Consider the following 25,545-nt stretch of genomic DNA (forward strand, 5'->3'; position numbering starts at 1 on the left):
ATAGGGGCGGTAGCACCTCTCTCTAGCAAGCGGGGCATTCGGGCAATTGCTGGATTGAACTCACTGGGTCGCTGGTAACTCCGTCACGGATCGAAAAGGAGGTGAATGTGGCTCCGGCAGCGTCCGTTCCCTTTGCTCGTTTCTGTTTTTGTTACCTGCGGATTTACGAGCTCTCTCCCGTAATTGGCCCCCACGCACTCTGGCGAGCGAGGTAGGATTTTCTCCCGAATACAATTCAGCGAGTCGCTTTCGGTGTCCAGATTGGTTCACTCGTAACTTTTCCTTTGGTTACGGCGTACTTTATGAGATGTGGACACACAATAGTTGCCAAGAGGCATAATACACTAATAACTTGTTACGTTGGTTACATATATGCCAACTATACGCAGCTAGAAAATGAATGGCTCTCGGCTGCTTATGTAGAGTGGAGGAAAACACCCTCATAATATGGTGAAAGTAAGGGATAAAACTTTGCACGAAGCCATAAGGTCGGAAGCACATGGTTGTGGAGTTACGTCCATAAAACGGTAGCCAATCAGCGACGACCGCGCGAAAGAGTGTGTTCCAGCTGAACAGTTAAAGCTAGAGAAACTTTAAATTCGTATTCATGGCTCGTTACGTTAGCCGCGAATTTTCCGTGATGTTTCTGGATTAAGCTATATTATTATATCAACGACGCTAAAAAGTTCCTTAACGTAATTAATTAGTGAAGATAATTAGTTGCACTGCTAGACACGCCCAGAAAACGTTCGCCTACCGGACAAACTTATACGTGATTTTATTGGCGTAGCTCCCCAGCGCTCATTCCCGACCTATGGTTGTCAAGATAACTTTGCTCGATTCGACGCCTCTTACCCTGGTCTTTCCTCATCGTCAGGTTGTTTTTCTCCACCCTGCAATAGAGTTAGAGCTTTCAACGAGTATACGGGGCAGTCTTTCAGAAATTGCTTGTAATGTATGCTAAAAGAAGATACGATATCCAGCAACTGGACGAAATTTACGTCAAAATGAAAAATTTTTGAGTCCCATAGTGTTCGGTTCCCTTGAACTTAGACCTACTTAAACCTGACTAACCTAAGGACATCACATACATCTATGCCCGAGGCAGAATTCGAACCTGCGACCGTAGCAGCAGCGCGGCTCCGGACTGAAGCTCCTAGAACCGCTCGGACATAGTGGACGGCTCGATTGGTCACTAAGATCTCGAAGGAGAAAGGATCTTTTGATTTGTGGAAAATGTAATTTGCTTCATATCTGTTGATGGATTCGCATCATGTGACGTGACGAGTAGAAGGGAAAAAAAAAGAACTTTTCTTACCTTTAATTCGACCATTTGTAACCGGTTAAAATATTTACATAGCCTGCATAAACTTGGTCTGCCATTTATATCATTAAAGTCCTATTCCTGTTTAACAAACGGATCTCATGCATCATTCAACGGATATCACGATTCCCAGTTGATAAACTTGCTATCCCAACATCCTCTCGTCAGCAAACTGTATTTAGCAGTACGACTAGCAGCTGTGTTTGTACAGAACTTCGTAGACATGCATAATATGGGTAGCCGTTGAGTGCTGTTTGAATTCCTAAGGGACCAAACTGCTGAGGTCACCGGTCCCTAGATACTACTTAAATTAACTTAAACTAACGTATATTAACAAGAACACACACACCGATGCCCGAGGGAGGACTTGAACCTCCGGTAGGAAGGCCGTTGAGCGCAAATAAGAGATTTTACAGCTAAATTAATTTTGAAGCTACATAGTATAAACTGTGAACGCAACCAAACTTTGCTCAGTTATCTAATCAGATTTATAATCTCAGAGCTGATACATAATACTCATGAGGCAATTACAGTAAATCATGAAGTGAGATTTTTTTAAGCAGTTGCCTCGCTTTTCTAGAATAAGTTTGTTTGGCATATCTCACTGATTGTGAACTAATATTAACAGCTTGTTACAGTTGTCTTAGTGCAACTGAACTCGCTCTGAACACTGATTCTGGAAAATCAATGAATGAAAACATTAACTGAGTTTTGTTTCGTCGCCCAAACGTAGCTCAGTAAAAGTAATTTGTCTTATATTATTTTTTCTTTCTGATTTCTTGGAAATTGTTAAGCTTGATCTCTCCGCAAAATAATTATTTACCATACAGAATTTAAGACTCGTTTCCCTTACAGTGAGATGAATAAAACGCTGCAGGAGCGTCGTTGCAGCTGTAGTGTGCGGCCGAGAAATGTCGTGAAGAAGGAAACGAATGACAGTTACTTTATATGGGGTGCATGAAATCAGGAGGAACCCCTGAAGTGAGCTCCACACTCGGTGGGAGACTATTTTCTAGACATCTTTAGGCGCTCACTGTGCGCTCAGAACTGAAAAGTTCGAGGCGATGCGATCTACAGGTACACTAGGGACACTGCGCAATACTTCTGCGCAAAGCTTCATCTGATTTTCATTTTGGCGTCAGTTTTGCGACTGATCGATATATCGCTCCTAGCAAAATGGTAGTTTTGGGTCTCCGATATTTTCATTATACACGTTATTTCAGGCAAAAGTTACGTGCCACACGTTCACAGTTGCAGAAGATCTTGTTAGGCTTCACTGTCGATAGTATGGGCTTTTTTTTTCATTTTCTGTGGATACTGGCGAGTCATGGAAAGCAAAAATTTTAACACTTGTGGTGAAATGTATTCCTTCAAGAAATTTGCTGTCATTGTGACAAGTGCAAAAGTGAATTAATTACCTTTCCTTACACTCAGTCGACAGAGTTAGAACCATCTCTTCCTTTAACGGTTCGCAAATAATGCGATGATTTTAAATTAAAAAACTGAACTAGGTGCCTGAAACTGGTACAGGGATAAAGTATCTTCCGTGCTACTGGTTATTGATTATTTCCAACAAATTACACTACTGGTCATTAAAATTGCTACACGAAGAAGAAATGCAGATGATAAACGGGTATTCATTGGACAAATATATTATACTAGAACTGACATATGATTACATTTTCATGCAATTTGGATGCATAGATCCTGAGAAATCAGTGACCAGAACAACCAGCTCTGGCCGTAATAACGGCCTTGATACGCCTGGGCATTGAGTCAAACAGAGCTTGGATGGCGTGTACAGGTACAGCTGCCTATGCAGCTTCAACACGATACCACAGTTCATCAAGAGTAGTGACTGGCGTATTGCGACGAGCCAGCTGCTTGGCCACCATTGACCAGACGTTTTCAATTGGTGAGAGATCTGCAGAATGTGCTGGCCAGGGCAGCAGTCGAACATTTTCTGTATCCAGAAAGGCCCGTACAGGACCTGCAACATGCGGTAGTGCATTATCCTGCTGAAATGTAGGGTTTCGCAGGGATCGAATGAAGGGTAGAGCCACGGGTCGCAACACATCTGAAATGTAACATCCACTGTTCAGTGCCGTCAATGCGAACGAGAGGTGACCGAGATGTGTAACCAATGGCACCCCATACCATCACGCCGGGTGATACGCCATTATGGCGATGACGAATATACGCATCCAATGTGCGTTCACCGCGACGTCGCCAAACACCGATGCGACCATCATGATGCTGTGAACAGAACCTGGATCCATCCGAAAAAATGACGTTTTGCCATTCGTGCACCCAGGGATTGTCGTTGAGTACACCATCGCAGGCGCTCCTGTCTGTGATGCAGCGTCAAGGGTAACCGCAGCCATGGTCTCCGAGCTGATAGTCGTCGAACTGTTCGTGCAGATGGTTGTTGTCTTGCAAACGTCCCCATCTGTTGACTCAGGACTCGAGACGTGGCTGCACGATCCGCTACAGCCATGCGGATAAGATGCCCGTCGTCTCGACTGCTAGTGATACGAGGCCGTTGGGATCCATCACGGCGTTCCGTATTACCCTCCTGAACCCACCGATTCCATATTGTGCTAACAGTCATTGGATCTCGACCAACGCGAGCAGCAATGTCGCGATACGATTAACCGCAATGGCGATAGGCTACAATCCGACCTTTATCAAAGTCGGAAACGTAATGGTACGCATTTCTCCTCCTTACACGAGGCATCACAACAACGTTTCACCAGGCAACGCCGGTCAACTGGTGTTTGTGTTTGAGAAATCGGTTGGAAACTTTCCTCATGTCAGCACGTTGTAGGTGTAGCCACCGGCGTCAACCTTGTGTGAATGCTCTAAACAGCTAATCATTTGCATATCACAGCATCTTCTTCCCGTCGGTTAAATTTCGCGTCTGTAGCACGCCATCTTAGTGGTGTAGCAATTTTAATGTCCAGTAATGTATTAATCTAATTAATTTCATAATTTTCTCACTAAGAGGTATAATCTTACGTTAAAGGTTTGTAACTTTGTATATGTTTTGAGGAATCGTAACTGGCGGCGCGCAAATTACCCAGACTATATCGAGCTAGTATTTGAGAATGGGAGCTCATAGCGACTTCCAGCAAACTTTAAACATAATTTCAAAGATTTTATAAACTTTTTCTCGCTTACGTGCTTAAGTTCAACTCATTCAACTCGATTGTAAGGTAATCAGAAGTTGAAGCTGTTTTACAAACGAAAGTTCGATTGTTTGAAGAATCGGAAGATTACTGGTTCCATCCCAACCTCCATTTCTCTGAACTGTTAACGTGGTTACTTCAATAACGGTAGCCATCACGGTACGACACAGGTAACGACGGCATTGGACACGAGAGGAAGACCGCAGTAGAGAAGCGTGCAGTGCTTCGCACCTCAATGAAACACAGACGGCCGTCTAGGCTGCTACCTCGTCCGCAGGTGAGCGCCTTGAAATGGCTAATAGCGGCGGCGGAGGCCGGGGCGGCATTGTGGCCGGTCGTGACCCCGCACAGCCTGGCCGACTAAGCCACACATACCGCAGTCCGCGAGTGCTCGGCTCGCGGTGGAAGAGTCGTGACTCACACGCCGCTCCACCAGCCTGCTGATTCAAGGCCTTTGACGTTGGACGTGTCGTGTGGAGAGATGACTCTCGTCGACACCGATGTGTCAATTGGGCGTTGGAGAAGATGTATGGAAGTGAACAATACGCTATCAGTGAACAGAAATAAAAGTGGTTCATGGATGTCGCGTCGGATAATATTGTGAAAGCTGCACAATATTTCAACGGCGCAGCTGCTCGTCATTTCACGTGCTTACTGATGAGTTGCTGGAATGGCTCGCCAATATATACGCTGGCTCGATAGAAAAGCGCAGACGCTAATGTGTGGGGTATAATGCCATCATAAACGAACCGTACATGACGTTGACATCCAGAGCTCTTTGTCGGAGAAACAGGCTACGGTCTTCGCATGCGCGGCGCGGGAAAAGGGCGGCCGTACATCGCGGCCCAGGGCGCGCGGTCGGAGTGTTGGCGCCCAGTTTAAGTGTGCAGTCTATGTTGACTCGGTTTCGTTAGTCTGCGGCCGATAATGCCTTAGTACCGCCAGTGCTGCTTCCTATGCCTTGCTGGGTCGAAATTCCGTGTCTCCATTGATCAGGCCGTTAATTATATATATTTAGACTGCTTCTTTAACGATCGAGTCTCAGTACTTGGAGGCAGAAAAGTCTGCTGTTTCTGAGCGCTGTCTTGACATGGCACATCGCATAAACTGTGGAGAGGCAAAGATCTTTTCGTCTGCCTGCGCGTATGGGGCTCGATCATCACAGACGCATAAGAAAGGACCTGATCAACAGACACACGTGATTTCAACTTAGTGAGGCTTGGGAACCAGCATTGGCGGTACTAAGGCACCGTCGGCCACAAAAAATGAATCCAGCAAGTCAATTGTTGTTGTTGTGGTCTTCAGTCCTGAGACTGGTTTGATGTAGCTCTCCATGCTACTCTATCCTGTGCAAGCTTCTTCATCTCCCAGTATTTACTGCAACCTACATCCATCTGAATCTGCTTAGTGTATTCATCTCTTGGTCTCCCTCTACGATTTTTACCCTCCACGCTGCCCTCCAATACTAAATCTGTGATCCCTCGATGCCTCAGAATATTTCGTACCAACCGATCCCTTCTTCTTGTCAAGTTGTGCCACAAACTTCTCTTCTCCCCAATCCTATTCAATACTTCCTCATTAGTTATGTGATCTACCCATCTAATCTTCAGCATTCTTCTGTAGCACCACATTTCGAAAGCTTCTATTCTCTTCTTGTCTAAACTATTTATCGTCCACGTTTCATTTCCATACATGGCTACACTCCATACAAATACTTTCATAAACGACTTCCTGATACTCAGATCTATACTCGATGTTAACAATACGAATGGGAAATAGGAGTGCCAACACTTAAACTGAGCGCTTTTCTCGTGGCGCGAATGCGAAAGCCGTTGCCCGTTTCTCTGGCGTGGGGTACTGTATGTCAGCGTCCTCTATGTTCTGTCTATGATGTCATTATAACTGCACACCTTGGCGCGTGCGCTTTACTAGCGAGCCAGCGCGTATATTGGCGAGCCACTGCAGCAATACGTCCTGAAGATAACAAGCAACTGTCTCGTAGACATATTGTGTAGCTTTCACGACATTATCCGACGCGACGGCCGTGAACCACTGAAGCAGTTACTACGTTGTAAAAGTCTCAAATAGCACAGAAATAAAACCACCTGTATTATATTGTGTCGGCTCACAGTCCGACGGAGTAATCCACAAAGAAATTCAAATTGGTCGACAGCCGAACATCAAGTGAAAACCAATAACTGGAATACGAAAGTCCAAGTACAATAAAGTATCGAAATCCACTAACCAGAACGGCGGGACTGAGAAGTAGCTTATGCAACGGACAATACCAAACTGAACCACGGTCTGGCGCGATAGATAATGCGCTGGACTTGCATTCGGAGGGGAAAAACAAAGTGAAGCTTAGCGTTGTAGCCCATACGAGCCAACTGGAGCCGGCCTTTAGTGGCCGTGCGGTTCTAGGCGCATATACCAGCGGAAGTCTCTCAGGCCAACAGCATATTTTGGCGACGGCAGCGGAACAGTGGCAAAATTCTACGAGCCAGTTGTAAACAGCCTCTTCAGCAGGTGCGTAGTTACCAAAAGCTGAACAAAAAGTTTCATCGCATTAATCTTGAATCAGGGATTTGCGAAAAGAGTAAAAAACATCAATTAAATCTACACATACGCTTTCTCATCAAAAGTATCTGGACACCCCTATGTAATGTGGAATTAAGCACTAGATCTTACGACAGGCGGACCCATCTTTGAGTCGGGGCGTACTGCGAGTCAGTACAGTAGAGGTAAATAGCAGAACGCGTCGGTCACGAGTGCTCAGCGACTTCGAATGTGGACTAGTCACCGGATGTCACCTGAGTAACAGATTCATCAGGGACATTTGAACCCTTGTTCAAATGTGTGTGAAATCTTATGGGACTTAACTGCTAAGGTCATCAGTCCCTAAGCTTACACACTACTTAACCTAAATTATCCTAAGGACAAACACACACACCCATGCCCGAGGGAGGACTCGAACCTCCGCCGGGACCAGCCGCACAGTCCATGACTGAAGCGCTTCAGACCGCTCGGCTAATCCCGCGCGGCATTTGAACCCTTCTAAAGCTGCCGAAGTCGACAGTTGGTGATGTGGTTATGAAGTGTAAACGCAAAGCCGCAATCACAGTTGCCGGCCGGAGTGGCCGAGCGGTTCTAGGCGCTTCAGTCTGAAACCGCGCGACCGCTACGGTCGCAGGTTCGAATCCTGCCTCGGGCATGGATGTGTGTGATGTCCTTAGGTTAGTTAGGTTTAGGTAGTTCTAAGTTCTAGGGGACTGATGACCTCAGCTGTTAAGTCCCATAGTGCTCAGGGCCATTTGAACCATTTTGAACCACAATCACAGTTAAATCAACACCAGGCAGACCTTATGCACTGACGGGCTGGGAAGTCTGGGTTTACGGAAGATGTTTGTAAGAAGTCGGATGAAATCAGCGGAAGGAATTACTTGAGAGTTGCAAACTGCTACCAACAGTCCATCTAACACAGTGACTGTGCGTAGGAAGTTAAAAAGTACGGGGTAAAATGATCGAGCAGCTCCTCACAAGCCACATACTTCTGTAGTCAGTGCTAATCAGTGATTGAGTTGGTGAAAAGATCGTCGGCACTGGACAGTGGGTGACTGGGAACAAGTGATTCGCGTTGATGAATCACGCTACATCGTACGGCAATCCTATGGAATGGTTCGAGTGTGGTGAATACCTGGAGAATGTTGTCTGTCATCATGTGTAGCGCCAACCGTGTGGTACGACGCTAATGGTGTTATACTGTGGGCGAGTGTTTTGTGGTTAGCGTGTGATATCTGTATTGGGTTTAAAAAACGCTAAATGCGAAAGGATGTGAGCACAGTGTATAGCCTTCTTTTCTGTATTCGTAGGGGAACAATTCGGAAACGATACTTGTTTGCACCAGCATGACAACCCACCCTGTCACGGAGCAGCATCTGAGAGACAACGGTCCGTGTACAATAACGTTCCTCAAATGGAGCTGGTCTGCCCAGAGTCTCAACCTGGACGCACGGAACGTCCTCGGGATAAGTTACAACATCGACGTCTTCACTCCAGATCCCAACATCCAACATCACTACCTTCTCTGATTTCGGCTCTTTAGGAAGAATGGGCTGCCATTCCTCCAGAGACATTGAGAAACCTTATTGAAGGTGTCCCCAGCAGAGTTCAAGCCACCATAAAGACGTGTAATAATAGGTGCCTGGATTCTTTTAATCATATAGTGTACATCTATATTGTTTTTTAACTACTTCTTCCTTAGCGTTTGTCCCGTGTGCTGGCGGGGACCGCTGTTTTGGCTCGTTGTCGCCACTTCTTGCGATCTTATGCCTGATCAGGGTGAAGGCCTGAGTTCTTGAGGTCTTCATGCAGGGTCTCAAGCCACTGCTGCCTTGGGCACCCTGCTGGCCGTTTTCCATTTATATTTAGGTCGAAACTAGCCTTTGACACTGTTGTCTCGTGTGGTCTAAGTACATGCCCGTACCAACGTAGACGACTTTCCCTGATTTTGTCTACTGCCTACCGTGTAGCCTGCGGACTTCATTATTTGTGACGTGGTCATGCAATGGTAATCCCGATCTCCACCTATGCATCGTCTCCATAACAGCAAGTCTTTGCTCTGCTTCCTTTGTTGAAGGCCAGCATTCATCCCCACAGTGCAACTGAACGGGTTACCGATCGGTATACTTTTGATCTGAGCCTGTTTGGAATTTTCTTGTCGCGCAGTACTCCAGTAACGGAATGCCATTTGAGCCACGTGCTGCTAAGGCGGTTGGAGATTTCTGCATTGAGATTTCCATCGGCAGCAATTGTGAAGCCCAGGTAATTAAAAGTCCTTGTTGTTCGGGGGTCAACACCATTGATTCTGTTGGTTACAGAGTCATTAAAATATATGGAAAGATAATATGTTTTCAACACATTGAGCCAACATCCTACATCTGCAAGACGGTCATTCCATTGTTGGACTTGAAGTTTTAGATCATTCTTATCTTCACTGGCCAATAGCACATCATAAGCATACAGTAACGTCCAGGGTGAGGTTTTCTGCAGGTTTCTTGTGACGGTACCCATGACAATGTTAAATACGAGCGTTGAGAGAGCAGATCCTTGAAGAACTCCCAAGGAAGTAGGGAAATCTCTAGAATGAAGCCGCGCGGGATTAGCCGAGCGATCTGAAGCGCTGCATTCTTGGACTGTGCGGCTGGTCCCGGCGGAGGTTCGAGTCCTCCCTCGGGCATGGGTGTGCATGTTTGTCCTTAGGATAATTTAGGTTAAGTAGTGTGTAAGCTTAGGGACTGATGACCTTAGCAGTTAAGTCCCATAAGATTTCACACACATTTGGACATTTTTATCTAGAATCAAATTTTCACGCTACAGCGGAGTGTGCGCTGATATGAAACTTTCCTGGCAGATTAAAACTGTGTGCCGGACCGAGACTCGAACTCGGGACCTTTGCATTTCGCAGGCAAGTGCTCTACCAACTGAGCTACCCAAACATGACTCACACCCCGTCCTCACAGCTTTAATTTCGCCAGTACCCCATCTCCTACCTTCCAAACTTAACAGAAGCTCTCCTGCGAACCTGCAGAACTAGCACTCCTGGAAGAAAGGATATCGCGGAGACATGGCTAAGCCACAGCCTGGGGGATGTTTCTGTAATGAAATTTTCACTCTACAGCGAGTTCGAGTCTCGGTCTGGCACACAGTTTTAATCTGCCAGGAAAGTTTTAATAGGGAAGTCGTCAGATAGTCTGGCAGCTGACTGTATCCAGCTCTGGTAGAGCAGTCTGACCCACCCTCGTAAACAAACTACTCCCTGCATTACTAAGCTGGTACTGTTTGAAGAACAGTAAGAGACAGATTAAAAAATTGCAGTAATGTCACATCCCATTAGTGCTACGTAACAGACCCTTGTAAGATCTTAAGAGGCAATTCTCGTACTATTTTGGTATACGACTTATGAGTGGAATGTTTCCTGAAGGAGGTTCCGTATAGCAGTTCGCTTGTATCGTCTTTGAAGCTTGCCCCGTCATCTTGGAAACACTACGTACAACTTATGTCTCATTCGTGGCACCCTTTCCAGACCAGGATCAAGTTGAAGTCGTGTTGCAGAGCCCGACGCCTGGGAACAGCGCTTAGGTGGGACGAGTAATTACCGGTGTCTGGCTGCGGCGCAGCTCTGATTACACGCCCTGCGGCACGTAATAAGCTGCTCCGTGACGGCCGTCGCGACAATGGAAGGGCACCGCTGCATTACTCTGCCTCCTCGTCGTTTGCTGCAGCTTAAGATTTAATTAAGAATATTCTTTCCGCTCCAGAGACAGTACACCGGCTGTCGACCTCTGAGAGCTCGTTACTCGCCTCCTTAGACCAGAGAACGACGGGCCTCACATTAAAAAAAATACATTCGAGTAGTTACCTAAGTTGCAGTCTGTAATTCCGCACACCGAGCAAAACGTTACTCACGTCACGGTACACCGTGCAACGCCGCCTGTAGCTTTGATAATGACCTCAAATCGGCGAGGAAGAGAGTCCATAAGATTCTTCAGGTATGCTGCATACAGATGAAATCATTCATTGATCATTGCATCCCGCAGAGCTGCTCGTATGCGGGGATGTTTACTGCTACGTTTCACCGCTGTTCCAGATGCACTGACGGGAAAAAAAAACCACAGCACCAAGGAGTTGTGCGGCATAAACGAAAGTTATATACTTATATGCATATGGTGTCTGTTCTTTCGGATATGTCCGAAAGAACAGACACCACTGTGCCCCGACCGGGACTCGAACCCGGGATCTCGTGCTTACATGGCAGACGCTCTATCCATCTGAGCCACCGAGGGCACAGAGGCGTGCCCGTGATAGTCCCTGCAGTCGCGCTATCCTCTGTGCCCTCAGTGACTCAGATGGATAGAGCGTCTGCCATGTAAGCAGAAGATCCCCGGTTCGAGTCCTGGTCGGGGCACACACTTTCACCTGTCCCCGTTGATATATATCAACGCCCGTCGGCAGCTGACGGTATTAATATAATTCTAATTTCGTTCTAGGCGGCTGCAGGTCATCAATGGTGTCTGTTCTTTCGGACACCATATCCATATAAGTATGTAGTTCTGGCAATATCGGCCATGACCTCCTCCTTCTGTACGGATGCACACGTATTACCCGAACTCTTACGGGACTTCGTAAGAAGCTCTTCCACGAGTAATGAGTGTGTTGGGTAGGGACACTACGAATGCAGTGAGTGGGCATGTAAGGGGCTCTGGAGCATCGTACTGCATCTGCAGCAGCAATTTCAGCACTACTTAGCACCACAGTGACACAACTAACTGTTACAAATTGGTTACTTCAAGGATAACTCCGAGCTAGATGCCCTGTTGCGAACCACCGCCATTTGCGACTTCAGTGGTGTCACGCGAGAGCTCATTGGAGAGCAGGATGGAGGTCTGTTGTGTTGTCAGATGTAGGCTGGTTCTGCCTCGGTGCCAGGAACGCCCGTTTGTTGATTAGAAGAATGCCAGTTGAGGGCCTGCAAACAACGTGTCTGCGTGCTAGACACACTGCAACTACCCCTGAAGTCATGGCCTGGGATGCGATTTTATATGATTATCCCACGCTCAATGACTCAAAATTTGTAAGTCAATCTGGTGATTCGACTTGTTATGGTGCCAAGCATTCGATGGTGTGTTTTCCAACAGTATAACGTTCGCCCACATACCGCTGTTGTAACCCAACATGCTGTATAGACTATCGACATGTTGCTATGGCCTTTTCGATTACCAAAACAATCTGCGATCGAGCACATTTGGGACATCATCGGACGACAACTCCAGAGTCATCCACAAACAGCATTAACCTTCCCCGTACTGACGATTAGGCGCAATGGGCACGGAACTCCATAGCACAAACGGACATTCGGCACGTTACAACACAATCGTGCACATTTGCATGCTTTCATTCAACAATCGGGCGGCTACACCGGTTATTAATGTGCTACCATTTCACATATGCGATGACTTATCTCGTGCTTACATTAACCTGTGGGCCTGCCATGTTAATCACTTAAATATGTAAATTTCATTACTCGACATTAATTATTTTTTGGTGTTGCAATTTTTTTCGTCAATGTAGTTCCATACGAATTCTAACGGGGTAACATCGGGTGGTTTAGCAAGTCAGTACAGGTGCAAACTTAATTATGTATATCGCTACTTCGTTTTTAGGTTTTGATGAGTAAATGTGCTCCATACGTGAATGGAATGGGAAAAAGCTGTAGTAACTGACACAATGGAACGTGCCCTCTGACACGCTTTTTATAATAGCTTGCAGAGTATGGATGTAGATATAAATGTGTCAGAATACCTGTGTGTAGCATGAATGGCCGTATCTTCTGAGTGCTTTGGCTGAGAGGCTTAAATGTTTTACGCCAGCAAGGAACCATAGACGTTTCTATTGATATGAATTTAAATTTGATTCCTTTACCCGTTCACGAGAAAAAGGATCGACAGACAGACTGACAACAAATGGCGAAAAATATTTTTTATGAGACGTAATTACAAATTAACAATTTTCGGAATTTTTCCTTTATTTGTATGGTGAAGCCTTTCTTCTCGCCAAATTTCATGATACGGTGTCAACGGGAAGTACCCTACAAATTTTTTACGACACCAATTGACCGTAGCCCTTAGTATTTGACACAAATTTCAACTTGATGCCTCTACCCGTTTGTGAGAACAAAGGGTCTTAACAGAAGGACATATAGACGACGACGGAGTGATAAGCAGTCGATTTTTACTAATTGAGGTAGAGAACTCTAAAAAGAATAAATTGAAGATTTCTGAAGAATCCAACTTGCGAACATCACTTAAAAGACTTGCACAGCCAAATCAATGAAAACTGTGTAGCCGCTGTTAGTCAGTCTTCATTACAGGTTTGTTGCCGAGGTTGCTGAACCACAGTCGCGGATGTCAACACTGCAAATTTATCTCTCTCCACTCTGCGCTGTCCACAGCTTGACAAGCTCATTGTCCGCCGCTGTTAGCGGTTGCAGTACACAAATAAAATCTTGGCAACAGTATTACGGCACTTCCGTCACTTAAATATGGCCGCGTCCACGAGCCAGTCACTGTGATTCCGCACAATTGAGACGGAAGGTCCACAGAGGTCACGTGCGAGGTACTTTGTAGCAGCAAGGGACCGTACTTCCTGGGTACAGTTTGTGAAAATCGCACCGCTGTCTCGCGAAGCGCTTCATAGGATTTAGTTAAAATCTCGAGGAGAACGCACCAAGTGTCATAACCTGATTTCACAGAAACTTCGCTCAATGGAAGAGGAGGCAAAATAAGCGAGCACGTCTTTCGGCTTATCCGTAGATACTAGATCGCTTCTGAGAAAACGACCGTCAAAGTATTCGATGTAATGTAGATGTGTTTTAGCGGTCGATAATCTCAGGTACTTCATATCAGCGACCTCGGTAGTCATTAGACATCGTGAGGGGCGCTCCGCGGAACTAACAGACTACGAACGTGGTCAGGTGATTCGGTGCCACTTGTGTCATACGTCTGTATGCGAGATTTCCACACTCCTAAACATCCCTAGGTCCACTCTTTCCGATGTGATAGTGAAGTGGAAACGTGAAGGGACACGTACAGCACAAAAGTGAACAGGCCGACCTCGTCTATTGACTGACAGACCGCTGATAGTTGAAGAGAGTCGTAATGTGCAACTGTCGAAGAGCAATTCGGGGATGGCGACTGCATCTTTCAACACGATCGAGTACCTGTTCATAGTGCATGGCCTGTGACGGAGAGGTTACACGACAATAACATTCATGTAATGGACTGGTTTGCACAGAGTCCTGACCTGAATCCTATTGAATACCTTTGGGATGTTTTGGAACGCCGACTTCGTGCCAGGCCTCACCGGCCGACATCGATACCTCTCCTCAGTGTAGCACTCCGTGAAGAATGGGCTGCCATTCCCCAAGAAACCTTCCAGCACCTGATTGTACGTATGCCTGCGAGAGTGGAAGCTATCATGAAGGCTAAGGGTGGGCCAAAACCATATTGAATTCCAACATTACCGATGGAGGGCGTCACGAACTTGTAAGTCATTTTCAGCCAGATGTCCGGAACTTTTGATCACATAGTGTACATCGGAAAATATACGTGTAGTAATCTTTTACGGACATGGGTAGATAAACGAAAAATAAAAAATAATATTCTGGATTAGAGCACGGCACGCAAAACTGTGCCACCGCTTCAGTTGAACCATTCCCTAGGTCAAAAGCACATACAGTACCTCGACAACTTTGACCGCCGTTTTCTCAAAAACGCTCGAGTATCTACGCATAAGCTGAGAAACGTGTTCGCTTATTTTGACCTCTCTTCCACTGGCAGAAATTTCTGGGAAATCGGGTTATGAAACCTGCCGTGTTCTTCCAGTCAAAGGAAACGAATGGTCCTCACTCTTCCTCTATCAGAAACTAAGAGATAGCTAATAGACTGCAGCCCAGGGGCATAGTGAGGGCATTTCCCCTCCCTCCTCTTGCCCGTTCGCAAACCGAAATCGCACCTTGACCCATGAAGCACACAAATGTATTAATTATCAGTTTAATGAAAACCAGAACACGTAATGAGACCAACAATCATTCGACGTAAAATCCCAAAACTATTTCATTATTCTTCCTGAAACTGAAAGAAGTTGTCTACGTCTCCTTCACAGCTCAGGTCCTTGACACGCTCTGGGCGCCGGCCTGAGTCACCGAGCGGTTCTACGCGCTACAGTCTGGAACCGCGCGACCGCTACGGTCGCAGGTTCGAATCCTGCCTCGGGCATGGATGTGTGTGATGTTCTTAGGTTAGTTAGGGTTAAGTAGTTCTAAGTTCTAGGGGACTAAAGACCTCTGAAGTTAAGTCCCATAGTGCTCAGAGCCATTTGAACCATTTTTGAACGCTCTGGGCCGTGGCCTACACCGATTTAGTTAGTTTTTTTCCCTTTTAGTCACCAGATCAACTTGCTGATCGTCATGATATCAACAGTAAAAATTACTGTTAATATACATCCAGATTAGAACGATTAGTAAGGCTGGCGACGAATGCAGATGAGACTGACTATACATGTACTCAGAGAAAATGAAACTATAGCCGAGACATAAGCTTTTACAGCCTGCATTATTCTCCTCTGTGGTGAATGAATACAAAAGAGTGAGGAATATAGATGGCACGGTAGTACCGCTACTCAAGCAGTAACAGAAATCATCACAATTCGTTCAGATATACGCCTTACTTGCGCAGGCCTATTGTGGGAGCTACAAAACGGACTCGTGCACAACAACAGACGTTAGGCCTGCAGAGTAAAACTGACTCCTTTCTAGGGCAGAAATCGACCACACAATGGTTTCCCCTTACACAATAGCAGAGTTCATTTCATGCAGACTTCGAGGCTCAAATGGCTCTGAGCACTATGGGACTTCTGAGGTCATCCGTCCCCTAGAACTTAGAACTACATAAACTTAACTAACGTAAGGATATCAGACATCCATGGCCGAGGCAGGATTCGAACCTGCGACCGTAGCGGTCGCGCGGTTCCAGACTGAAGCGCCTAGAACCGCTCGGCCACGCCAGCCGGCAGACTTCGAGGCATAGTTAATAACTGTAGCCGAAAGATTTCTGATTTCTTATTCTGAACCACATAATTTTAATGCACTTGTGGATTACGGTAGTCTAAAATTTAAAACTATGCCTTAATAGGGCAACTACCTAACGCAAATTGAAAATACGCCGCAACAGCATGGACGCTCATAGCTGAAAACATTAATTCACTGATTAGTCTAGACTTTAAAGAGGCATTTATTGAACACACTGATGAAGGTGTTGAAGTATACAGGATGTTTCAAAGTCCTTGCATTAAACGTACAGAGGTGATAGAAAACGTCATGGGAACCGAAAAAGCGTTCCCCCGCTTTCCGGCGACGTTGTGCTTCAAGTAGTATTCACGAGCCCTGGGACGAAGAGGTTTCACCGAACTGACAGGGTCCACTAATGAAGTGTGCTGCGTACTACCTACCCTGGTAAACTGACAGAATGATTTTTAACAACAAAATTTTAAGAATGAGTGGGTCTAAGTGGAGAAAGACATTATAGAAGAGAATCAGGATCTTTAATTGTGCTGAGGATTTTCATACTAAACAGATGGCTGGATATTAGGCAACATACGAGGCACACATATGCCTCAGACTGCCTATACCCCACAGTGCCGCAGGGGCTTAACCGATAAAAAAGAATGCTTAGGAGAGGTGACATGGAAGATATCTGGCCACCATCTACCACTCACATTGCCAAATTTGATTAACGCACCGACCCCGTAAAGTTACTGAATACGGCCAGAAAAAGAAGAAGAAGAAGACTGGAACTTTTATCCATTATGGATGAGGATAGCTGCGACTGTGATGACTAAAGGTTTCTTGGAATTGCTGCAACCAGTCGCCTTTTGTTTTGTTCTTCAATTTTGTTATCCAATTAGCGGTTTCGAACCGCGTAGCGATCCAACATCAGATGGTACATATTTATTGATTGTCTGCAGCAGTGTGGGGGTCGTGTAACTGTGGAAATATGTATAAAAGAACCATGTAAGCGGAGAATGTGGCGAGAATTATTCACATTATGAGATCGATTTTGTTGCGTTACTTACAGTTATTAGCATCCGTTGGCTGGTTGTTGGTGCACACAGTATTATGCAAACATAATGAATATCTTCCAGTTACGTTAATTTTACTTCACTTCACACACTGAGCCACAAGTAACACGTTTGGTAAAGCACGTGGAATGTTTTACCTTTGTCTAAGGATGTGAAGTGCTGTAAAATTGACGTCACTGGAAAATATTCATCACGTTTTCCAGGATACTGTGTGCACCAACAACCAACCAACGGATACTAATAACTGTAAATAGCGCAACAAATTTGATGTCCTAATGTGAATAATTCTCGCCACACTCAGTGCCTACATGTTTCGTTCATACATATTTCGACAGCTACACCACGCCACCAACGGCCGTAGACAATAAATGAATTGCTAGGCTTTTTGAAACCGGTAATGGGATAATAAAATTGAGGAACAAAACAAAAGGCGACTTGTTGTTGTAATCTCAAGAAACCCTTAGAAGAATGGTTTGCATTGGTGACTACGGTCATAACTGCTTTAGTTTGTAATAAGTATTAGTACGTGATTTTATTTAGTATATATTCTTAGAGAAAAACGTTCCCTTGGAAGGTGTACGAATCCGATTCCACTTGTTATGTATTTGTATCAAACAATACCTTTCTTCATGGGAACACACCTGAACACAGTTGCACGCTCGTTGGAAGGTCTGTTGTGGCATCAGCTTCCAAGAAATAATTAGAGAAGGCAATATTATTAATATCACAGTCGTATATTCACTTGAATGCATTTCATTGTTGTAATGAGTAAATCTATGGCTCATACGAATTGAGTGAGAAAAGTAATGAAACTGGCAACACTGCGGGCTATCTGACAATCTACTCGTGTAAACAGATGTGTTCATCTCTTCCAGCCGCTCAGTCTGAATTTCAATTCTGTACAGCCATCATGTGATTTTTGAGAGCACCGTCAGTGGAGTTGTGTTCTTGTTGTGTATTGCGGGAATTTAATGGAATTTAGAGCAACGCTATGCAATCAAGTTTTGTGTTAAACCTGTGGAATCCGAGTTGAAAAGTTGAAAGAGGCCTGGGGGATAGTCATTATCAAGAGCTCAAGTTTTTTGCTGGCACAAATATATTTTGGATGGCCGAGAACACGTCGAAGATAAGCCTCCCTCAGGGAGACCTTTAACTTGAATAACGTGTGCGTGCTCCTGCGGGATCAGACCGAAGTTTAACAATGAGGGTGATGGGTGATCTGTTAAACACTTTCTCCGAAGATCAAATTTTGACCAAATATTTGCATATGCGAAAGGTTCGTGCAAAAATGGTGGCGTAAAACCTCACAACTAAGCGGAAGGACAATCGAAGAAATGTGTGCGTTTATCTTCTTGCGAGGATTGCCAATGACCACGAATGGTTCAGTTGTGTAATCACAGGCTATGAATCCTGGGATTTGGAGTACGAGCCTGAGACAAAGTGGCGAAGAGAGGAGTGGTACAATGAGAAATCTCCTCGACCGAAAAAAGTTTGAATGAGCAAATCAAAGATGAAAACAACGCTGATATGCTTTTTTGTCAGTAGGGGTACCGTGCATAAAGAATTTGCTCCCCCAGGAGAAAATGTCAACGTATTGTTTTACAAACATGTCCTTGAAAGGCTCAGGAAAAGGATGAATCGAGGGAGACTAGACGCTGCAGACAGCTGGATACTGCATCAGGACAATGACCTGTGTCACAGGGCCACTTCAGTCACCGAATTTTTGACCTCAGAAGGCATTCCTGTTGTTCCACAGCCCCCTATTAACTTGACCAGAGTCCTTGTGACTTTTTGCTTTGTCCCGAAATTGAAAAATGTCTTGAAAGACATCATTTTGGTACTCTAGATAACACACAAAAGAATGTGACAGTAATGTTAAAAGGCACTGACTGTTGAGGCCTTTCAGCGCTGCTACCAAGACTGGCAACAACCACTACTCCGATGTATAGCTGCCGAAGGGAACTACTTTGAAAGGGACAATGCAGTTGTTTGAAGGGGAAAAAGAGAAAAGAAAGAAACTTTGGTAGATAAAAAATGAGCCTCCTCACTTTCCTCACACACTTCGCACATAGGATAAACAGTACGATTATAGACAATGATGAAAGTCATACGAATGGAACTTACGCAGTGAATGAAAACGATATACAGGCGTACAATTCCTGAACGTCAAATCATAAATAAAGGAGAATGTTGAATAAACTGGTAGCTCTTTCCATAAGGCCCTATGAAATGAGGTTACAGTATTCATTTGTAACTTTATTTTCACGATCAATTCTGACAGAGTTAAGTATCATTCTCAAGTGTATTAATTTTGGTTATAATACTGTATTGGCAGTGATCCTGCTTTATGACAGGATATCAATCTGGGCAGTTTACTGCTTCTTTTTTTCAGGAGGATTGATGGAATAACATAAAACGTTTCGTCATCCTGTATGTAAATTGTAGGGAAATGAAACAGTTTTGTCATCCCTCTTGTTCAGTGGACAGTCATTTACAGCAGCTAAATGACACTATACCCAAACACACGACTCTCGGCTACGTACACTACACTTTCCCACTTCCGTGACGGGTAGGTGTCAGACTCAATAAAACTGACTTCTCGGAACAGAATGCTATAGGCTGTTGAAAATGGACTTTACAACTTCGAAAATTCATATAAATTAATTCATACAACCTACAGAGGTGATTGTAGTGTCTATTTGTAGGGAAATATGACTCTCATACATTAGGTATTGTCTCGTGTAGTTCGCTAGTGCCGAATTACACCGTAATGTGCGCTAGCGGCAGTTACGTCTGAGATGGCTGTCTTCACTGGCTCTAAGCGTGCTAGCTGTGTGTTTTGGTTTGAAGAATCGAAGTCGGCGAGAACAGTTCTTCGTTATTTCCGTACCAAGTACGCTAACGAACCTCCTAGTAGTTTATGTGTGGCACAAATGTTTGGTAGAAACTGGGCGCTCAGTAAAACAGGGGAAATCATCAGGTCGTCCAAGCACATCTGATGACGTCGTTGAGCGATTGAGCCAACGTTTTGTCAACAGCCCCACGAAATCGACCCAGCGTGCATCTCACGAACTTCAAATCCCACATACGACTGTTTGGCGTGTGTTGAGAAACCGTTTGCATTTGAAGCCGTACAGATTGAAGATCGTACAAGCAATAAAAGACACTGATAAAATTGCTTTCAAGAACTTCTGTGCGGATGTGTTAAATCGACTACATGAGGAAAAACATTTCTTGGACAAAATCATCTTTTCTGGTGAATCGACTTTTCACTTAAGTGGCAAGGCCAACACACATAACTGTAGGATTTAGGGAAGTGAAGATCCACATGGAACATTGCAACATAATCATGATAGCCCTAAACTGGACACTTTTTGCGCATTTTCTGTAAGAGAACCATCAGTGGGATAGTGTACCTGGATGTGTTACAACAATTTTTGATACCACAGTTCGATGAGGATGACCAAGAACGAAATGTTTACTTAATACAAGTTGGTGCACCACCCCACTACCTGGCCGACGTCTGGGATTTTCTCAATAACAGCTTTCCAGGTCAATGGTTGGCTGTGACGCGCCAATTGCATGGCCCAACGTTCCCCAGACCTGAGACCACTGGCTTTTATTTTTTTATTTTTCATTTTTTTACGGGGATTCATCAAGGATATCGTGTTTGTATCTCCTGTACTGGCTTGTCTACCTGAACTTAGAGCAAGAATTTACGCCGACACTGACAAGTTATACCGGCAATGCTACGGGGAAGTTGGCGAGGAATTGACATCCGATGGGCTGTGTGCAGGATAACCAATGGAAGCCACATAGAACAATTTTAGTCTAAGATAAAAAACTTAATGTGTTTCCCTACAAAATAACGCTAAACCCAGCTCTATATCTTCTTTCAATAAATTTATACGAATTTTTAAAATTGTAAAGTCGTTTTTGAAACACCCTGTGTATTCCTACTTAGTCCCGGACGGTAATGACACATAATGGAGAATTTAACTTTTTTCTTTTTAAACTGTCGGTGGCCAACTGCGACCTGAATCCCATCTTCAACTGGCAGGGAGTGTATATGCGTCGTGGCTCGACGGCTGTTCTGCCCTTAATCTACTGCGGATGTCCTTAGTCGCGCGGCTACTTACCACGACATGAAACAGGCCGCTCGTAACTCGTTTGCAAGACTCATGGGACTTCCCGCAGGATGCGCAGCTTGTTGGTCCTTTTCTGCAGCCGGCGGTTAAAGCAATAGCCGTGTTGTCCGGCGGGCACCGTTACCGCGATCCCACTCGCAGCGCGATATCGAATTAACGACGCACATCGCGACGCAGACAAACGTGCTTTCGCAAATCTAAGGCACGACTTCCGGCAAGCCTACCCCAAGTAGTTGCTGAATACTGCCTGCTCTAGTCGGCCGCCGCATAATTTTTCCATATAAAAGTCAGACGTTGGTTCGTAAATAATTTTACTGCTTCACTGGCCACATAAGGAGGAAGGCTAAGAAGTAATTTTTCGCTGAAGAGTCTTTGCTGATAAAACTGACAAATTAATTTTCTTCTTCTTCCCCTTTTTCTTCTGAACTGACAATTTCGTTTTTTATTATTATTATTTTCTCCGCATTTTCTTGTTGTTTATTACACTCTGTCAATTTGTTGTATGCAGGGTGGTCCACTGATCGTGACCGGGCCAAATGTCTCACGAAATAAGCATCAAACGAAAAAACTACAAAGATCGGAACTCGTCTAGCTTGAAGGGGGAAACCAGATGGCGCTATGGTTGGCCCGCTAGATGGCGCTGCCATAGGTCAAACGGATATCAACTGTGTTTTTTAAAAAAAGGAAACCCCATTTTTATTACATATTCGTGTAGTACGTAAAGAAATATGAATGTTTTAGTTGGACCACTTTTTTCACTTTGTGATAGATGGCGCTGTAATAGTAACAAACATATGGCTCACATTTTACACCAACAGTTGGTAACAGGTAGGTTTTTTAAATTAAAATACAGAACGTAGGTACGTTTGAACATTTTATTTCGGTTGTTCCAATGTGATACATGTACCTTTGTGAACTTATAATACCTGAGAACGCATGCTCTTACAGCGTGATTACCTGTAAATACCACATTAATCCAATAAATGCTCAAAATGATATCCGTCAACCTCAATGCATTTGGCAATACGTGTAACGACATTCCTCTCAACAGCGAGTAGTTCGCCTTCCGTAATGTTCGCAATGTGCATTGACAATGCGCTGGGACGTCAGATCCGGTGAACGTGCGGACCATGGTATGGTGCTTCGACGACCAATCCACCTGTCATGAAATATGCTATTCAATACCGCTTCAACCGCACGCGAGCTGTGTGCCGGACATCCATCATGTTGGATGTACATCGCCATTCTGTCATACAGTGAATCATCTTGTAGTAACATCGGTAAAACATTACGTAAGAAATCAGCATGCATTGCACCATTTAGATTGCCATCGATAAAATGGGGGCCAATTATCCTTCCTCCCATAATGCCACACCATACATAACCCGCCAAGGTCGCTGATGTTTCACTCGTCGCAGCCATCGTGGATTTTTCGTTGCCCAATAGTGCACATTATGCCGGTTTACGTTACCGCTGTTGGTGAATGACGCTTCGTCGCTAAATAGAACGCGTGCAAAAAATCGGTCTTCGTCCCGTAATTTATCATGTGCCCCGTGGCAGAACTGTACACAACGTTCAGAGTCGTCGCCATGCAATTCCTGGTGCATAGAAATATGGTACGAGTGCAATCGATGTTGATGTATCATTCTGAACACCGACGTTTTGAGATTCCAGAATTCTCGCGCAGTTTGTCTGCTACTGATGTGCGAATTAGCCGTGACAGCAGCTAAACCACCTACTTGGGCATCATCATTTGTTGCAGGTCGTGGTTGACGTTTCACATGTGGCTGAACACTTCGTGTTTCCTTAAATAACGTAACTATCCGGCGAACGGTCCGGACACTTGGATGATGTCGTCCAGGATACCGAGCAGCATACATAACACACGCCCGTTGGGCATTTTGATCACAATATCCATACATCAACACGATATCGACCTTTTCCGCAATTGGCAAACGGTCCATTTTAACGCGGGTAATGTATCACGAAGCAAATACCGTCCGCACTGGCGGAATGTTACGTGATACCACGTACGTATATGTTTGTTACTATTACAGCGCCATCTATCACAAAGCGAAGAAAGTGGATCAACTAAAACATTCGTATTTCTTTACGTGCTACACGAATATGTAATAAAAATTGGGGTTCCTATTTAAAAAAAAAACGCAGTTGATATCAGTTTGACCTATGGCAGCGCCATCTAGCAGGCCAACCATAGCGCCATCTGGTTCCCCCTTCAAGCTAGACGAGTTTCGTTCCTTGCAGTTATTTCGTTTGATGCTTATTTCGTGAGATATTTGGTCCGGTCACTATCAGTGGACCACCCTGTATACTAAGAAAGAAAAGGAAGACTAAGATTTAACTACCCGTGGACAAAGTGATTATTAGAGTCGAAGCAGGAGCTCAGATTGTGAAAGAATAGAGAAGAAGATCAGCTAGATATTTCTCAAAGAATCCATCCCGGTGTTTGCCGTACAAGATTCAGGAAAACAATGGGACACCTAAATCCGTATGGCCGGACGAGGATTTCAACTACCATCCTCCAGAATGCAAGTTCACTGTCTTACTATTGAGCCACCATACCCGATGTGGCTTTGCAGGTATGTCAATACTTCATCAGTGTATTAGCATCTTTGTTTGTCAACATTTACATACTGTCCATAAGCACAAGGTTTGGACAAAAATATGAAAACATCGCGAGAAATGCATGCTTGATCATAAATGCTGATGCTAGCCAAGCCTGCAGGTTGCGCTGTTGTATTTGACAACGAACTACCGCCCGTGCAGTGTCCTCAATACGTTGCAAGTGTGAGTTGTCGTCGGATAATGGTTCAAATGGCTCTAACCACTACGAGACAACATTTGAGGTCATCAGTCCCGTAGACTTAGAGCTACTTACACCTAACTAACCTATGGAAATCACACACATCCATGCTCGAGCTAGGCTTCGAACCTGCGACCGCAGCATCCGCGTGTCGTCGGAACATTGCTCCGTGTAATTGTGAGTGCATTATGTCGGTGCTAAGCGAATTCGAAAGTGAGCACATTATTGGTACTCGTATGTGGACCCTTCCGCAACAAAGGTACCTGAAGTGTACAAGAAGCACCATATAGAAGATTTATAGCGTATGCAGAGAAAGCGGAAAAACATCATCCGCTAAGTCACAATGCAAACGAATGTGTGTGTGTTGTGTGGTCGTGACAGACGGTCATTGAACAGGACTCTGACGAAAAATACAGAGGACGACAGCTGCAAAAGTAACTGCAGAACTGAATGTCGTATTTGCGAAGCCTGTGAGCACCAAAACATCGCGGAGGGAATACCATAAACAGGGAATGGCAGGGTGAGCTGGAACCCGAAAACTATTCAGCAGTAATGCAAATGCCCCTGACAGGAAAACGATGTGCCGAAGCTGTAACACCTGGAGAGTGGAGCAATACACAGTCCAGTCACGTTAATGTGATCACCGCCTATGTTCGAAGTCAACATGCAACAACCACTCGGACGGCAGGAGACGGCATCAGCAGAGGAGGGTCTATAAAGCGTGTCGGGTTACCGGGTAAACACTGCAGTCGTTGTCGTAAAGCGAAAACGGAGGGACTTACCTGACGTCCAAAAGGGAATTATCATCAGCTTTCGGGCCAAGGGTGGAAGCATTTCAGAAACCGCGAAATTTTTGAACCGGTCGCTTGCCGCCGTGATTAAATTGTACCTTGCATGGAAAAATGGCGCTATCCAAAACGGACGCCGAGGCAGTTGGGTGTACCACGGAACACAGATGACGAAAATGGCTCAAATGGCTCTGAGCGCTATGGGACTTAACTTCTAAAGTCATCAGTTCCCTATAACTTAGAACTACTTAAACCTAACTAACCTAAGAACATCACACACATCCATGCCCGAGGCAGGATACGAACCTGCGACCGTAGCGGTCGCGCGGTTCTAGACTAAAGCGCCTAGAACCGCTCAGCGACTGCGGCCGGCCACAGATGACGGGGGTGAATGATGGCAGCGGAGATGTTTACCCGCGAATAGAAGTGCAACCGTTGAGCAACTGACCACCCGGATGAATCAAGGGACTACCAACTGTTGAGTCCCTGTCGCCAAATGTGGGGTCCTGTCCACTAGTGTCATATAGGATGCCTAAGGCATATTGCGTTCTCGGAATGCTATACAACAAGCAAATACCAT

The 25,545-nt window shown here is 45.0% G+C and overlaps 1 protein-coding gene and 2 non-coding genes across 3 annotated transcripts in view; all 3 read right to left on the reverse strand.

Annotated features, from left to right (window-relative positions):
* Window positions 1-25,545, reverse strand: part of LOC124788647 (heparan sulfate 2-O-sulfotransferase pipe) — a 278,514-nt gene that overhangs the window by 212,380 nt on the left and 40,589 nt on the right. The window lies entirely within an intron of this gene.
* Trnar-gcg lies at window positions 9,933-10,007 on the reverse strand. Its single transcript has one exon. It is a non-coding gene; the product is annotated as a tRNA-Arg (tRNA).
* Trnat-ugu lies at window positions 11,281-11,355 on the reverse strand. The gene has a single exon. It is a non-coding gene; the product is annotated as a tRNA-Thr (tRNA).

The sequence above is a fragment of the Schistocerca piceifrons genome, chromosome 3 (assembly GCF_021461385.2).
Source record: "Schistocerca piceifrons isolate TAMUIC-IGC-003096 chromosome 3, iqSchPice1.1, whole genome shotgun sequence".
In the NCBI taxonomy this organism is placed as follows: domain Eukaryota; kingdom Metazoa; phylum Arthropoda; class Insecta; order Orthoptera; family Acrididae; genus Schistocerca; species Schistocerca piceifrons.